The sequence below is a fragment of the Biomphalaria glabrata genome, chromosome 9 (genome assembly GCF_947242115.1).
Source record: "Biomphalaria glabrata chromosome 9, xgBioGlab47.1, whole genome shotgun sequence".
NCBI classification, from domain to species: Eukaryota; Metazoa; Mollusca; class Gastropoda; family Planorbidae; genus Biomphalaria; species Biomphalaria glabrata.
This window is the reverse complement of record NC_074719.1, coordinates 2,171-18,130: the sequence shown is the minus strand read 5'-3', so window position 1 is coordinate 18,130 and position 15,960 is coordinate 2,171. Positions and strand designations below refer to the sequence as shown.

At 30.0% G+C, this 15,960-nt stretch overlaps 2 long non-coding RNA genes across 2 annotated transcripts; both read right to left on the bottom strand.

The window, feature by feature from the left end:
* Nucleotides 1-5,460: 5,460 nt before the first annotated feature.
* Nucleotides 5,461-7,403, bottom strand: LOC129928286 (uncharacterized). Its single transcript, XR_008779871.1, has 2 exons — nt 6,458-7,403; nt 5,461-5,605 (listed from the first exon to the last, which is right to left on the bottom strand). It is a non-coding gene; the product is annotated as an uncharacterized LOC129928286 (long non-coding RNA).
* A 1,595-nt stretch (nt 7,404-8,998) lies between these two features.
* Nucleotides 8,999-12,132, bottom strand: LOC129928285 (uncharacterized). Its single transcript, XR_008779867.1, has 4 exons — nt 10,466-12,132; nt 10,175-10,374; nt 9,881-10,082; nt 8,999-9,789 (listed from the first exon to the last, which is right to left on the bottom strand). It is a non-coding gene; the product is annotated as an uncharacterized LOC129928285 (long non-coding RNA).
* Between the last annotated feature and the right edge of the window lie 3,828 nt (nt 12,133-15,960).

Genomic DNA, 15,960 nt, shown 5'->3' with positions numbered 1-15,960 from the left:
TTAACACCAATTTTTAATATTTTTTTTTTACAAAATACATTAAATTCTTACCATTACCTATCAATCAGTCTGTTAAACCATGGGGGCACCACACAAGATCTGTCAACAGCCCTCCTATATATATAGATATTTTGATTTTAGTAGACAAGCCTTATAATTTCTTTATTAAGTTGATTTTGGAAATACCAAAAATAAAATACAAAGCTTTGATAGTAAGCCTGTGTTTTTCGCAAATTGTGGTCCTAACGTTTTGATTCTAACAAAACCCGTTCTAACTAAGCATCTATGAGGTAAAAGGAACATGTGTACTTAATTTCACTTGAATAAAATCGACAGTTTCAGAGATATCTTAATTTTCGAAGACCTTATAATTTCTTTCTTAAATTGATTTAGGAAATACCAAAAATAAAATACAAAGCTTTGATAGCAAGCCTGTGGTTTTTCACATATTGTGGTTCCAACTCTTTGATTCTGACAAAACCCGTTCTTAGTAAGCATCTAGGAGGTAAAAGGAACTTTTGTACTAAATTTCACTTGAATAGAATCGACAGTTTAAGAGATATCTTGATTTTCGAAGACAAGCCTTAAAATTTCCTTCTTAAGTTGATTTGGGAAATACCAAAAATAAAATACAAAGCTTTGATAGCAAGACTGTGGTTTTACACAAATTGTGGTCCCAACGTTTTGATTCTATCGAAACCCGTTCTTAGTAAGCATCTAGGATGTAAAAGGAACTTGTGTTCTAAATTTCACTTGAATAGAATCGACAGTTTAAGAGATATCTTGATTTTCGAAAACAAGCATTAAAATTTCCTTCTTAAGTTGGTTTGGGAAATACCAAAAATAAAATACAAAGCTTAGATAGCAAGCCTGTGGTTTTACACAAATTATGGTCCCAACGTTTTGATTCTATCGAAACCCGTTCTTAGTAAGCATCTAGGATGTAAAAGGAACCTTCGTACTAAATTTCACTTGAATAGAAGCGACTGTTTAAGAGATATCGTGATTTTCGAAAACAAGCTTTATATATTCCTTATTAAGTTGATTTGGGAAATACCAATAATAAAATACAAAGCTTTGATAGCAAGCCTGTGGTTTTTCGCAAATTGTGGTCCTAACGTTTTGATTCTGACGAATTTCATTCTTAGTTAGCATCTAGGAGGTAAAAGGAACATGTGTACTAAATTTCATTTGAATAGAAGCGATAGTTTAAGAGTTATCTTGATTTTCGTAGACAAGTCTTATAATTTCTTTATTAAGTTGATTTGGGAAATACCAAATATAAAATACAAAGCTTTGATAGCAAGCCTATGGTTTTTCGCAAAATGTGGACCCAACGTTTTGTTTCTATCGAAACCCGTTCTTAGTAAGCATCTAGGAGGTAAATAAAACCTGTGTACTATAAATAAAAAAGACTGATTAAGTCCCTTAATGTAATTAACACCAATTTTTTACAAAATACATTAAATTCTTACCATTACCTATCAATCAGTCTGTTGAACCATGGGGGCACCACACAAGATCTGTCATCAGCCCTTCTATATTCCTCTCTGTACTTAGCCCTGGATAAACCATTCTCTGTCTTTCATTCTTCATCCTGGAACTCAATGGTGAAAGGACCATAACCCTCGTATTATTTTTTATCTTTTTTTTTTATTATTTTTTTTTTAATTTTAATTTTTTTTTTTTTTTTTTTTTTTTTTAAATTTTTTTTTTAATTTTTAAAAATTTTTTTTTATAATTTTTTAAAATTTTTTTTAAATTATTTTTTTTATTATTATTTTTTTTTATTTTTTTATTTTTTTAAATATTTTTTTTTTAATTTTTTAAATTTTATTTTTTATTTTTTTTTTTATTTTTTTTTTAATTTTTTTTTTTCATTTTTAATTTTTTTTTTAGATAAATTTTTTTTTTATTTCTTTTTTGAGAATTCACTATCCCGGGACTGATTTCACTGTAGACCAGTGGTTCCCAAACTTTTTTGTCTTATAGACCCCTTGACATGTTTTCTTCTTTTCGGTAGACCCACTGCTTAACTTATATTTTTTTTTTAATTTTTTATTATTTTTATTTTTTTCTTTTTTTTTCTTTTTTTTTTAATTTTTAATTTTTTTTTTTTTATAATTTTTTTTTTTTTTTTAATTTTTTTTTAAATTTTTTTTTTAATAATTTTTTTTAATTATTTATATATTTTTTATTTTTTTGAATTTTTTTAATTTTTTTTTAATTTTTTTTATTATTCATTTTTTATTTTTTTTGATTTTTTTTTTATTTTTTTTATTATTATTTGTATTATTTTTTTTTTAATTTAAAAAAAAAAAAATTTTTATTTTTTATTTAATTTTTTTAAATTTTTTTTTTCATTTTCAATTTTTTTTTTTATTTTTTTAAATTTTTTATTTTTATTTTCTTTTTTTTTAATTTTTTTTATATTTTTTTTTTTTTTAGATAAATTTTTATTTTATTTTTTTTTTTTTCGAGAATTCACTATCCCGGGACTGACTTCACTGTAGACTCTAGAGTATTCTAGACCTAGATATACTTTTCTTGATCTTTTACATAGATCTAAATCTATATTGTAAAATTCTAGATCTAGATCTATAATATGTCTACTTCGGGATTGTAGCATTCACCAACCTATGCTTAGATAAGTTAGATCCTGATTTTCTAAATCAAGTAGATCATACTCTTACTCTTACATATCTATCTTAATATCTAGAATCTAGACTTGTGACTCTTTCGGCTTCTGTTGCCAGAGTAATTTCCATGTTTAAAGCAATTTTAATTTCTAGATCTACGAAGTTTACACGATTCTTTAAAAAAATTATTTGATTTAAGAAATTGTTGGATAAAATTAAACTATAAAAAGAATTAAGCAAAGTTATAGATCTCTAGATTCTTATCTATGTAAGACTAATAAGTTCACTTCAGCTGTGAGCCTGTGTTAAAGCGTCCATTGACAATCAATCATATTAGAGAAAAAAATCACGCGAACCAATCGGATTATTCTTGTCTGTAAACAGAAGATATATATATATGTCTTAGCAGTTCTTTTTATAGTCAAGAAACGCATTTATATAGGAGGGAAGAAACTTCAAACTTAAATCATTAATTTCAAAACATGGCGGGCTCCCTTTAACCATTGTGTATGAATATCAAGTAAAAACAATGAATCTTTTGGTCATTTTAAGCTCTTATATGACAAGGTGACCATTATTAAATGCATTTTTTACATAAAAAAATAATATTTTTCAATGTAATCATTAAGTAAAATGCGTGCAGCACGGGGCTTTAATGCATGAATGCTTACAAATAGTGGCGTCCCATACACGACAGCAGGATGCTGGGGGATAATGTGCTGCTCCATGCAGCCAGTCTGCCAATGTGTGTGTGTGTATGTGTGTGACAGTGTGTGAGGGATTATAAATAAGCGAGAAAAAAAAGGAAAGATTACTAAGATGCATCACTTTTTAATTGAAGATTGGGTGGTAGTGCAAAAAAAAAAATCCACCAATGCACCCACTCATCATTGACAGAAAAAAAAAATAATTCCAAATATTATCTATTAAAGGCATTAACTCCATATGACCATAATATATATAAAGGCTAAAAAAAAAAATCGATATCAATTTCCGCCTTATCTTAAAATATTACATGTTGACAGCATCATAAATCAAAATATAACTTCGCAGATCTATTAACTAATTTTACTATACGACTAGATATAAGCCTAGATCTATTTTAATTCAATATTTATTTCAACTTTATCTTCATAATAATACATGTCAATAGCACCTTAAATTTTAATCAAATTATAACTTCACAGAACTATTTATGTCTCTAAGTAGACCTTGCTACCACTGGCCAGATCTTTTGCGTTGTCTAGGCGCTGGATCAAAACTAAACGTATTTTCCAAGGGGGGAATAACCTAGTTGATTTTTAATATCGCCAGCTAAAAACTGATATGGAAAAAAACAACAACAAAAAAAAAAAAAAAACAGAAATAATAGATTTATATTGCTAGATTATAACTGATAGGAAGAGAATAAGAATAAAACATATAGAAATGCATTGATGCATTTTAAGGTAATAGTTTTTGTTACCTTTTTTCAATCTTATAAATTTTAATCAGCGTGTGCTAAGTCAGGTACAATGCACAGCTAGACACCATAGTATTGTGCACCTTAATGTGGTTGTCATGGCCAGGGGTGTCAGTGGGGATAAGCTTCCATTGTATATAAAATACTCCTAAAGGCAAGCGTCTCAGATAGCCTCTGACAACCAAGTCCAGCACCTGGCCTTCTCGTGTGGCTTAAATACTAAGCCCGGCAAAACTGCTCTTACTAACAGGTGAAGGCGGATACTTGGCGCCACAAAACCGGGAGCTTCGGGTAGATGGAGCTCGTCAGCCTAGTTAGGCAATTCATCTAGAGGTACTGTGATTTCAAACCCACGCTGCATTGCGGTAACAACCTCAAGGAATAATCCCCTTAGGCGTTGGGAGTATAAACCGTGAAATTTACTCCAGCAGCTTCTGCAACTGAGTTGGTGCCAAATGTAACTCGAAGCGTTCTTTTGGATCTCATCAGCAAGGTCGAGAGAGGGACCATGATGCATGAACAGAATAATACAATATTTTGGGTTATAGTGATTTTCAGAATTTCAAGTTTTATCTTAAAATTGATTTTTGCAAAAGATCAAGACAAATATTGTTATAGCTATAAGCAAGAGTAATACATCTTTTTAGAATATAATGTAAAAGCTCTTTTGTCATGCTACTGTACATATTTAAATATCATTCTCACATAGAAATTCTAAATGCATTTCTTTTTGGATAGTAAAAATTACTTTATTATGAAATAAGTACAGAATTATAAAGACATTTATTTCAAAGCTCTTTATTATCATTGAATAAATTATATTATCTACTCGTAGGAATGAAAAAAAAGTGTGCAGTATAGTTGCTACACAGAAAGACCTACAATTATGTCTAATATTACAGAATTAATTATTTACATAACAATGATTTTTAATAATAAAAAACTGCATTTAAATATTACATAGCATACTAACTATTAGTACCTAAAACGCAATTAAACTATTATTTAATACAAAACTATACGATTGAGCTTTTTATAAGCAAAATTGTAGTCAAACTGAATATCCCTTTGATTGGATCAATAAAAATTAACTTATCTTAGAATGGACCTCATTCACCAACATTTAGTCACGTGATCTTATTGATAAAACAATGAAAAAAATTGTCTCGTGACAACCATCATGAATTAAACATGAGATCGTAAATTATATAGAAGAGATAAAGCACCACGTGGCTAAATGTTGTTTGTTTACAATTGGTGAATGAGGTCCATTGAAAACTATCTAAGATTCATAATGCCCCCCATAATGAAGAATAAGAAATTACAGAAATAGTTAAGACTAACATAAGCCTGACAATAAAATGTATAGTTCTTATTTAATTAGCTTTCTTGACATTATTATAATTAAGCCACATAAGAAAACATGTAAATTGTCACTAGCTTTAACAAAGCTTCATTGATGTCTTTGTTGATTTGTGGAGAGGTATCAATCTTGGCTAGTATGCTGAAAAAAAAATAGAAAAGAATATTTATTAAACTGCTTTATAAATAAATTAAATCCATAACATATATAAATTAAGATGTATGTAATACATATATCAAGATCTACAAAAAAAATATTTGAAAACTAAGGGCTTAATTAAATGACATTATAATATTTTGTTACTCGCCAGCATTGATTATTTCAACCAAACAATTGAAATAGCCTTATTTTTAACTTTTCACAATTTCTTTTTAATTAAGGGCCACCAAATTCACCTTGCCTATGGCATCCAATCACCAAAGGCCAGCACTGCCAGCACAATGGCCATATGCGAATACATTTCCCCAACTAATGTCAGGTACCCATTAAAGTTGGGTGGGTTACTCCGAGGCGCCCTTTTAATTCCTGAATTTTAAAAAAATTCTAATCTTTGCTAGAGACCATAGTCTTGAGTAAACTTAGAAATAAGATGAGATTGTCTAGATGACTAACAAGATCTAGTGACAATCTAGTCTAGAGTCTATTGAAAAATATAGAAATAGAATATATTATTTAGCTTTAGATCTAGAATCTAAAATTATTATAAACTCTAATCAAGATTGACTAGATCATGATAGATGAGTAGAGATCTAAATTTATGTTCTCTATGTTAGATAATAGTTTTTGCATCCATTTTTTGGTATACACTTCTTTCACCTACTAACTAGATGATTTGGTGGCTGAAGGTTACAACATAAAAACTGGGGTTTTGAATTCCAGGATATTTATGATAATACCAAGTCAACCCAACTCTAATTGGTACCTAAGATCAGTTGAGGAAAAGATAGGTGTAAGACAATACCTTAATAACATTCAGTAATAGTAAATAATTACCTGATGCATGGCTAGTCCAGCTTTCTCTGGAAATGTTCCAGCCCAGTGCACACATCTTCACAATGAATCTAATTACTGCAAAACAAAAGGTAAACTTGCATCATGTGAAATAAAAAATAATTAAATTTTTATTCAACCAGTGTCAATATGAAAAGTCATCACAAAAAAAAGCAAATTTGGATTATAATAGCTAAAGCAAAAAAAAAAATCAAATCTATATAACCAAAAAAAATAAAATATAAGTTTGATTCTGAAAGGCCATAACAAAATAATACAACATAATTCCAGACAGCCACTACAAATAACACAAAAGTCGATTCCAAGCAGTCATAAAGAAAAGTTATCAAGTAGATTCCAAATATTAACTGCCAAAAAATAATAAAGTCAATTCTAAATAACAACAAACAAACAAACAAAAAAATGCAAAAGTCTGATTCCAAACAGCCATCAAAAAAAGAAAGCAACTAATTTAAACAACCACTATGAAAAACACAATATCAGACATTGATCATAAAAACACACAAATCCAATGAAGAGCTTAAGTAATATACACATGTTTGATTCTAAACAGCCATCTCCAAAGAAGAAAATGTCAATTCTTTCGCTACTAAAAAAAAGCACATGATTCTTTAAAAAAAAAAAATCCGATACTGAACAATGATCACAAAAAACACACAAGTCTAATTTCAAACAGAGCTCATAAAAAGCCATCACAAAAAAAAGCACACAAGTCTAATGCAGAACATTGATCACAAAAACGCACAAGTCCAATTTAAAACATTGATAAAAGAAAAACAAACAAATCTGATAAAGAACATCAATTAAAAAAACACATGTCCAAACTGCCATCAATAAAGACCCAAATGTCAATTCAATCAGCCACTACTAAAAAAAGCAGTTGATTAAAAAAAAAAAAAACAAGTCTTATGCCGAACATTGATCACAAAAAAAAACCACCAGTTTCGAACTCCACACCGATCATAAAAAGGAGGCAAAGTCAGACTTCTAACAGCCGTCACATAAAATAAACAAATAAAAATGCCATTCTAAAAAAACACAAAGTAAATGCACAACTCGGAATGTGAATATCCATCACAGAAAAACACAAGTCTTTTTCAAACAGCCCACACAAAAAAGTTGAAGTATGATTAAAAACAACCATCACAAAAATTTTAATAACCACCAAAAAAAAACGCGCAAGTCGGATTTCTATTACTGATCATAAAAAGGAACAAGTCCAATTCTGAAAATTGATAATATAATCACACAAGTCCGATTCCAGTCAGCCATTACAAAAAAGCACAATTTCAATTCCAAACAGCCATCACAAAAAAAGCGAATTTCTATTCAAACAGCAACTATACAAAACACGTTGATTCTAAAAAAAAAAAAAAAAAAAAAAAAAAAAACCACAAGTCCGATGTTTAACATCAGTTACAAAAAAAAAATTAAAAAATGTCCATTCTAAATAATTATAAAATGAATGCACAAGTTTGATTCCAAACAGCAATCACAAAAAGCATATGTCGATTCAAATAGCCACTACGAAAAACTTGAATGCCAATTCTAAATAACCACATAAAAAAAAAATTAAAATGTACAAATTCTATTCCGAGCATTAATCACAAAAATGACAAGTAAGAATCAAAATACATTAAATTCTTACCATTACCTATCAATCAGTCTGTTGAACCATGGGGGCACATCACAAGATCTGTCAACAGCCCTTCTATATTCCTCTCTGTACTTAGCCCTGGATAAACCATTTCATGGCAGACCTGCCCATTCTTTGATGTCTTCACATTGCTCTCAGTCTTTCATTCTTCATCCTGGAACTCAACAGTGAAAGGACCATAACCCTGGTATTATTTTCTGGAAATAAAAAAAGTGATTAAGTCTCTTAATATAATTAAAACCAATTTTTATAATTTTTTTACAAAATACATTAAATTCTTACCATTACCTATCAATCAGTCTGTTTAATCATGGGGGCACCACACAAGATCTGTCATCAGCCCTTCTATATTCCTCTCTGTACTTAGCCCTGGATAAACCATTTCATGGCAGACCTGCACATTCTTTGATGTCTTCACATTGCTCTCAGTCTTTCATTCTTCATCCTGGAACTCAACAGTGAAAGGACCATAACCCTGGTATTATTTTCTGGAAATAAAAAAAGTGATTAAGTCTCTTAATATAATTAAAACCAATTTTTATAATTTTTTTACAAAATACATTAAATTCTTACCATTACCTATCAATCAGTCTGTTTAATCATGGGGGCACCACACAAGATCTGTCATCAGCCCTTCTATATTCCTCTCTGTACTTAGCCCTGGATAAACCATTTCATGGCAGACCTGCACATTCTTTGATGTCTTCACATTGCTCTCTGTCTTTCATTCTTCATCCTGGAACTCAACGGTGAAAGGAGCATGACCCTGGTATCATTTTCTGGAAATAAAAAAAGAGTGATTAAGTCCCTTAATGTAATTGACACCAATTTTTTTAATTTTCTTTTCAAAATACATTAAATTCTTACCATTACCTATCAATCAGTCTGTTGAACCATGGGGGCACCACACAAGATCTGTCAACAGCCCTTCTATATTCCTCTCTGTACTTAGCCCTGGATAAACCATTTCATGGCAGACCTGCACATTCTTTGATGTCTTCACATTGCTCTCTGTCTTTCATTCTTCATCCTGGAACTTAATGGTGAAAGGACCATAACCCTGGTATTATTTTCTGGAAATAAAAAAAGAGTGATTAAATCCCTTCATGTAATTAACACCAATTTTTATAATTTTTTTACAAAATACATTAAATTCTTACCATTACCTATCAATCAGTCTGTTGAACCATGGGGGCACCACACAAGATCTGTCAACAGCCCTTCTATATTCCTCTCTGTACTTAGCCCTGGATAAACCATTTCATGGCAGACCTGCACATTCTTTGATGTCTTCACATTGCTCTCTGTCTTTCAATCTTCATCCTGGAACTTAATGGTGAAAGGACCATAACCCTGGTATTATTTTCTGGAAATAAAAAAAGAGTGATTAAATCCCTTCATGTAATTAACACCAATTTTTATAATTTTTTTACAAAATACATTAAATTCTTACCATTACCTATCAATCAGTCTGTTGACCCATGGGGGCACCACACAAGATCTGTCAACAGCCCTTCTATATTCCTCTCTGTACTTAGCCCTGGATAAACCATTTCATGGCAGACCTGCACATTCTTTGATGTCTTCACATTGCTCTGTCTTTCATTCTTCATCCTGAAACTCAACAGTGAAAGGACCATAACCCTGGTATTATTTTCTGGAAATAAAAAAAGTGATTAAGTCTCTTAATATAATTAAAACTAATTTTTATAATTTTTTTACAAAATACATTAAATTCTTACCATTACCTATCAATCAGTCTGTTGAACCATGGGGGCACCACACAAGATCTGTCAACAGCCCTTCTATATTCCTCTCTGTACTTAGCCCTGGATAAACCATTTCATGGCAGACCTGCACATTCTTTGATGTCTTCACATTGCTCTCTGTCTTTCTCATTCTTCATCCTGGAACTCAACAGTGAAAGGACCATTACCCTGGTATTATTTTCTGGAAATAAAAAAAGTGATTAAGTCTCTTAATATAATTAAAACCAATTTTTATAATTTTTTTTACAAAATACATTAAATTCTTACCATTACCTATCAATCAGTCTGTTGAACCATGGGGGCACCACACAAGATCTGTCAACAGCCCTTCTATATTCCTCTCTGTACTTAGCCCTGGATAAACCATTTCATGGCAGACCTGCACATTCTTTGATGTCTTCACATTGCTCTCTGTCTTTCATTCTTCATCCTGGAACTCAACAGTGAAAGGAACATAACCCTGGTATTATTTTCTGGAAATAAAAAAAGTGATTAAGTCTCTTAATGTAATTAACACCAATTTTCATAATTTTTTTACAAAATAAATTAAATTCTTACCATTACCTATCAATCAGTCTGTTGAGCCATGGGGGCACCACACAAGATCAGTCAACAGCCCTTCTATATTCCTCTCTGTACTTAGCCCTGGATAAACCATTGCATGGAAGACCTGCACATTCTTTGATGTCTTCACATTGCTCTCTGTCTTTCATTCTTCATCCTGGAACTCAACGGTGAAAGGAGCATAACCCTGGTATTATTTTCTGGAAATAAAAAAAGAGTGATTAAGTCCCTTAATGTAATTAACACCAATTCAACAGACTGATGATGATCCTCTAGCTATTGGTTTGGTATCATTTTTTTTAAAAAGTCTGGGTTAGTTTACAGCACACATCGCTACACCCCATCAGAGCCTGTGATGCCACTGGTTCCAAACTGATCCCAAACTGTATATATTTCCTTTGCAAAGAATCACATAAGAAGCTTTTAATTTGATAACTCATGCCACCGATGTGCCCTTGATTTGTATTTTTGCTTAAAGAAATTCTTTTAATAATATCAGATGTAGGTGTGTGTAAAACAGTTTTCACAACTACAACGGCTGGTAAAATTAATGTTTTACCTATGTTTCCGTATTTTGCTATAAGTAAAGAGATATTGGAAGACGCTCACAAACCAACATCTTCTCTATATATATATGATGTTGAAGTGAGATTGTGTGGGTCTATTCTTAACTTTATCTTTGAGTGCTAGAAAATTTTTAAATCTTTATCTATTTTGTCAGGGTGACATTGTCTCAGATGATCCTCTAGCCATTGCTTTGGTATCATTATTTTAAAAAAGTCACTTAGGCAACCGCTTGTTTGACAAGGAAGGAATGAATCTCAGTTTTAAATAATCAACGCTGGACAGTGTACATTTCTTTTTGTTAAACATTTGTTACATGTAGACAAAATTAAAATTTTTAAATAAGTATTGAGACAATTCTTTGGTTTGATTAGCAGGATATATGTTTAAATGATTTACCAAGATAAAAATCATATATTACTGTATAAAATAATTACATTAAATGAATGTAAAAATTAAAATGATCTGCTTTAAATGAAATCTATTATCGTAGACCCCCGTGGACCTCTCATAGACCCCCAATTTATTTTTTTAATTTCGTAGACCCCCTGGAAGTCTTCGTAGACCCCTGGGGGTCTATATAGACCACTTTGGGAATCACTGATCTAGAGTTTAGTCTACACTCTAAATCTGGATATTACTACAATCAATATTGAATTGTATTCTAGACTCTCTGTCTAGTCTTATAAACTTTTTTTAAAGACTCTGAGACTTGAGTGATTAAGCTTCTAGTTAGATCTAGACTATTCTAGACTAGATAATAGATCTAGACTTTTCTAGACTAGTTAATAGATCTAGATCTAGTAATATTCTAATTAATGATCTAGACTATATTATAGGTCTAGTTATTTAGATCTAGCAGATTTTCTTACCTCTTAAACTATTCTACTTCTTGATCTAGTCTATATAGATCTAGATTTAATCTATAGATCAAGTCTATAACTAGGTACTAGGACTAGAGTAATCTAGACATTCTATTCTAGACTGACTAGACTATACTAAACAAACTCTAATACTCTAATGACAATTCTAGTATTAAAATTAATAAGAAACTTTACAGTCTACATTCTAAATATCTAGAATCTATATTGACTATATCTACAATCAATATTGAATTGTATTCTAGACTCTCCATCTAGTCTTATAAACTTTCTTTAAAGACTCAGTCTTGAGTGATAAAGATTTAAAAGATTCTAGCTAGATCTAGATTTTTTTCTAGATCTAGACTAGTAAATAGATGATAGATTAATCTAGATGATGCTAGATCTACTTATATAATTATAATCTATAGTATTCTAGTCTAGATCTAATATTTCTAAATAGATCTAATATTGACAATCGAATAAGTTGAATAGGTGGTGTGTTTGGATAGCCTTGCAAAACTTCTCTGTCTGTTGACCCTGATTTTTTCTAGATCTAGATTATTTTCTTACCTTTAAACTGTTCTTCTTCTTGATCTATATAGATTTAGATAATCTTGATTGAGAATTTCTATAGATCTAGTAACAAGTCTAGATAGATCTATCTAAATTTTAAATTATTAGTTCTATTTAAATAAATCTAATAAAATTAGTAATTACGATAAGATAAATTATCTTAAATCGATTCAGTCTAGTACTCTAGACCCATCAACATGAATTATTGAATTGAGTCGTAACATTGGTTTTTAGACTAGGACTGAACTAGTTATAAAGGATTTATAGATATAGACGTCGAGTAGAAGATTTTGAACTGATAATCTAGATTTAGAGGAAAAAGATAATTTATTGTTACATTAAATCATGAACATGGCCGCCACATGGTTTACAATTAGACAGAGCAGCCCCGGTCAAAATGAAACAGAATTTAGGGTTTTCTTTTCAAAAGATTATTCTTCATGATAAATTACCCATTCAAGCCCATTGCATTAATAATAGAGCTTTACTTGTAATTGATATGTAGCCATTCATTATAAATAGTTTTAAATTAAACCATTAGATCTAACGTAAGGATTTGAATTAGAGGACATTTTTTATTTTTTATTTTTTTCTAAGCTTTAAACTGCTCGCGCATGTATGGCTGCCTGGTCAAGTGGTTAGCACGCTGGACTGTCGTTCGGATTTATCGACGGTCGAGGGTTCAAACCCTACCCGCTCCCATTTTTTACAAGCACAAAAAAAATAAAAAAAAATTTTATTATTTTTTTTTTTATTTTTTTTTATTATTATTTTTTTTTAATTTAAACAAAAAAAAAATTATAAAAAAAAATAAAACTACAAAAAAAAAAATAAAAAAATTATTTTTTTTAAAAAGTTTGGGAACCACTGGTCTACAGTGAAGTCAGTCCCGGGATAGTGAATTACCCATTCAAGCCCATTGCATTAATAATAGATCTTTACTTGTAATTGATATGTAGGCATTCATTATAAATAGTTTTAAATTAAACCATTAGATCTAACGTAAGGATTTGAATTAGAGGACATTTTTTATTTTTTTTTCTAAGCATTGAACTGCCTCGTACATGGATGGCTGCCTGGTCAAGTGGTTTGCACGCTGGACTGTCGTTCGGATTTATCGACGGTCGAGGGTTCAAACCCTGTCCGCTCCCATTTTTTTTTACAAGCACAAAATAAGAAAAAAAAAATTGGATGATTTTTTTCCCCAAAGGTTAGCCGTCAACACAAGCTTCCCTCCCTGATAATTGTTTTTCACGTGAGAAAAATGAAGTACAAAAAGTGCATACATTTATTATATTTGAACTCGCCATGAATTAAAAAAAAAGAAAATTCTAGATCAAGGTTTTATTTGATGTACGATGGTTCTAACATTGTTAAAACTAGCCCATAGATCCAGATATTTTCTCTTTGTATTATCGTTGATTAAAAAAAAAGTGGAATTACCGTAATCTAGCATGTAGATGAAATATTAAAAAAAAGATCTATAATAGGCAGTCTAGATCTAATATACTAATAAAATTAAAAAAAAAAAATTTTTTTTTTTTAAAGTTTGGGAACCACTGGTCTTCAGTGAAGTCAGTCCCGGGATAGTGAATTACCCATTCAAGCCCATTGCATTAATAATAGAGCTTTACTTGTAATTGATATGTAGCCATTCATTATAAATAGTTTTAAATTAAACCATTAGATCTAACGTAAGGATTTGAATTAGAGGACATTTTTTATTTTTTATTTTTTTCTAAGCTTTAAACTGCTCGCGCATGGATGGCTGCCTGGTAAAGTGGTTTGCACGCTGGACTGTCGTTCGGATTTATCGACGGTCGAGGGTTCAAACCCTACCCGCTCCCATTTTTTACAAGCACAAAAACAGAAAAAAAAAATTTAATTATTTTTTTTATATTTTTTTATATTTTTTATTATTATTATTTTTTTTTTCATAAAAAAAAAAATAATAAAAAAAAAATAAAAATAAAAAATAATAAAAAAATAAAAAAATTATTTTTTTAAAAAGTTTGGGAACCACTGGTCTACAGTGAAGTCAGTCCCGGGATAGTGAATTACCCATTTAAGCCCATTGCATTAATAATAGATCTTTACTTGTAATTGATATGTAGCCATTCATTATAAATAGTTTTAAATTAAACCATTAGATCTAACGTAAGGATTTGAATTAGAGGACATTTTTTTTTTTTTCTAAGCTTTGAACTGCCTCGTACATGGATGGCTGCCTGGTCAAGTTGTTTGCACGCTGGACTGTCGTTCGGATTTATCGACGGTCGAGGGTTCAAACCCTACCCGCTCCCATTTTTTACAAGCACAAAATAAGAAAAAAAAATTTTATTATTTTTTTTTTATTTTTTTTTTATTTTTTTTTATTATTATAATTTTTTTTTTTAAATAATTTAAAAAAAAAAAAAAAAAAAAAAAAAATTTTTTTTTAAAGTTTGGGAACCACTGGTCTTCAGTGAAGTCAGTCCCGGGATAGTGAATTTCCCATTCAAGCCCATTGCATTAATAATGGAGCTTTACTTGTAATTGATATGTAGCCATTCACTATAAATAGTTTTAAATTAAACCATTAGATCTAACGTAAGGATTTGAATTAGAGGACATTTTTTATTTTTTTCTAAGCTTTGAACTGCTCTTGCATGGATGGCTGCCTGGTCAAGTGGTTTGCACGCTGGACTGTCGTTCGGATTTATCGACGGTCGAGGGTTCAAACCTTACCCGCTCCCATTTTTTACAAGCACAAAATAAGAAAAAACAATTTTTATTATTTTTTTTAATATTTTTTTATATTTTTTATTATTTTTTTTTTTTTTAATTTAAAAAAAAAATAATAAAAAAAATATAAAAATAAAAAAAAAAATAAAAAAATTATTTTTTTAAAAAGTTTGGGAACCACTGGTCTACAGTGAAGTCAGTCCCGGGATAGTGAATTACCCATTTTAGCCCATTGCATTAATAATAGATCTTTACTTGTAATTGATATGTAGCCATTCATTATAAATAGTTTTAAATTAAACCATTAGATCTAACGTAATGATTTGAATTAGAGGACATTTTTTATTTTTTATTTTTTTCTAAGCTTTGAACTGCCTCGCACATGGATGGCTGCCTAGTCAAGTGGTTTGCACGCTGGACTGTCGTTCGGATTAATCGACGGTCGAGGGATCAAACCTTGCCCGCTACCATTTTTTACAAGCACAAAAATAAGAAAAAAAAAAATTTTTTATTTTTTTATTTTATTTTTTTTTTCATTATTTTTTTAAATAAAAAAAAAATAATAAAAAAAAAATAAAAATAAAAAATTTTTTTTTTTTTTTTTTTAAAGTTTGGGAACCACTGGTCTACATTGAAGTCAGTCCCAGGATAGTGAATTACCCATTCAAGCCCATTGCAATTATAATAGATCTTTACTTGTAATTGATATATAGTCATTCATAATAAATAGTTTTAAATTAAACCATTAGATCTAACGTAAGGATTTAAATT